We start from the raw sequence: 2,500 nt of genomic DNA on the forward strand, positions 1-2,500 counted from the left end.
ATTCAGACCGCCCTGCTCCATCGCTTTTGGCCATTTTTGCCCAACGTTAGCCGCTTCGGCTTGCCGCTGGACTGTTTTCGGGCCTTTTTCACCGACGCTTGGCCGTATCCGCTTAGTTTTCCCCAACGCTTGGCCGCATCCGCTTAGTTTTCCCCCGCTGGACTGTTTTCGGGTCACTTTTGCCCAACGTTAGCGGCTTCCGCTTGCCGCTGGACTGTTTTCGGGCCCTTTTTCACCGACCCTTGGCCGTATCCGCTTAGTTTTCCCCAACGCGTGGCCGCATCCGCTTAGTTTTCCCCCGCTGAACTGTTTTCGGGTCACTTTTGCCCAACGTTAGCCGCTTCCGCTTGCCGCTGGGCTGTTTTCGGGCCATTTTTCCCCAACACTTGGCCGCATCCGCTTAGTTTTCCCCAACGCGTGGCCGCATCCGCTTAGTTTTCCCCCGCTGAACTGTTTTCGGGTCAGTTTTGCCCAACGTTAGCCGCTTCCGCTTGCCGCTGGACTGTTTTCGGGCCAATTTCCACCGACTCTTGGCCGTATCCGCTTAGTTTTCCCCAACGCGTGGCCGCATCCGCTTAGTTTTCCCCCGCTGAACTGTTTTCGGGTCAGTTTTGCCCAACGTTAGCCGCTTCCGCTTGCCGCTGGACTGTTTTCGGGCCAATTTCCACCGACTCTTGGCCGTATCCGCTTAGTTTTCCCCAACGCGTGGCCGCATCCGCTTAGTTTTCCCCCGCTGAACTGTTTTCGGGTCAGTTTTGCCCAACGTTAGCCGCTTCCGCTTGCCGCTGGGCTGTTTTCGGGCCATTTTCCACCGACACTTGGCCGCATCCGCTTAGTTTTCCCCAACGCGTGGCCGCATCCGCTTAGTTTTCCCCCGCTGAACTGTTTTCGGGTCAGTTTTGCCCAACGTTAGCCGCTTCCGCTTGCCGCTGGACTGTTTTCGGGCCAATTTCCACCGACTCTTGGCCGGATCCGCTTAGTTTTCCCCAACGCGTTGCCGCATCCGCTTAGTTTTCCCCCGCTGAACTGTTTTCGGGTCAGTTTTGCCCAACGTTAGCCGCTTCCGCTTGCCGCTGGGCTGTTTTCGGGCCAATTTCCACCGACACTTGGCCGCATCCGCTTAGTTTTCCCCAACGCGTGGCCGCATCCGCTTAGTTTTCCCCCGCTGAACTGTTTTCGGGTCAGTTTTGCCCAACGTTAGCCGCTTCCGCTTGCCGCTGGACTGTTTTCGGGCCAATTTCCACCGACTCTTGGCCGTATCCGCTTAGTTTTCCCCAACGCGTGGCCGCATCCGCTTAGTTTTCCCCCGCTGAACTGTTTTCGGGTCACTTTTGCCCAACGTTAGCCGCTTCCGCTTGCCGCTGGGCTGTTTTCGGGCCAATTTCCACCGACACTTGGCCGCATCCGCTTAGTTTTCCCCAACGCGTGGCCGCATCCGCTTAGTTTTCCCCCGCTTAACTGTTTTCGGGTCACTTTTCCCCAACGTTAGCCGCTTCCGCTTGCCGCTGGGCTATTTTCGGGCCATTTTTCCCCAACACTTGGCCGTATCCGCTTAGTTTTCCCCAACGCGTGGCCGCATCCGCTTAGTTTTCCCCCGCTGAACTGTTTTCGGGTCACTTTTGCCCAACGTTAGCCGCTTCCGCTTGCCGCTGGACTGTTTTCGGGCCAATTTCCACCGACTCTGGGCCGGATCCGCTTAGTTTTCCCCAACGCTTAGCTGCATCCGCTTAATTTTCCCCAGCTGAACTGTTTTCGGGTCACTTTGTCCCAACGTTAGCCGTTTCCGGTTGCCGCTGGACTGTTTTCGGGCCATTTTCCACCGACTCTTGGCCGTATCCGCTTGGTTTTACCCAACGCTTGGCTGCTTCCGCTTAATTTCCCCCAGCTGAACTGTTTTCGGGTCACTTTTGCCCAACGTTAGCCGTTTCCGCTTGCCGCTGGACTGTTTTCGGGCCATTTTTCACCGACACTTGGCCGTATCCGCTTAGTTTTCGCCAACAATTGGCTGCATCCGCTTAATTTTCCAAGCTATACTGCTTTCGGGTCAGTTTTGCCCAACGTTAGCCGCTTCCGCTTGCCGCTGGGCTGTTTTCGGGCCATTTTCCACCCACGCTGGCACCGACGGGGCCATGTACACCCACGCGCGTGTACATGAGGGGGCACCCATTTTTGAAAACCTTGCCCCCCTATAGGGGAATATGCATTTTGAGGCTCTAGCCACGCCCAGGGTTACCACCCCCTGAAAATCCCCCAAGTCAAAATCACCCATGTAAAATATTCAAAAAAATCTCAAAAAATCACAAAAAATTTATAAAATCAAATAAATTCAAAATAAAAAAAAAAAATTTCAAAAATTCAAAAAAAATTCAAAAAATTCAAAAAAATTCAAAAAAATTCAAAAAATTCAAAAATTCAAAAAAAGTCCAAAAACCCAAAAAAACTTCAAAAATTTCAAAAATTCAAAAAAATTTCAAAAAATTGCCCCGCTGAACTGTTTTCG

The sequence above is a fragment of the Carex rostrata genome, chromosome 2 (genome assembly GCF_964058835.1).
Source record: "Carex rostrata chromosome 2, lpCarRost1.2, whole genome shotgun sequence".
NCBI lineage: Eukaryota > Viridiplantae > Streptophyta > Magnoliopsida > Poales > Cyperaceae > Carex > Carex rostrata.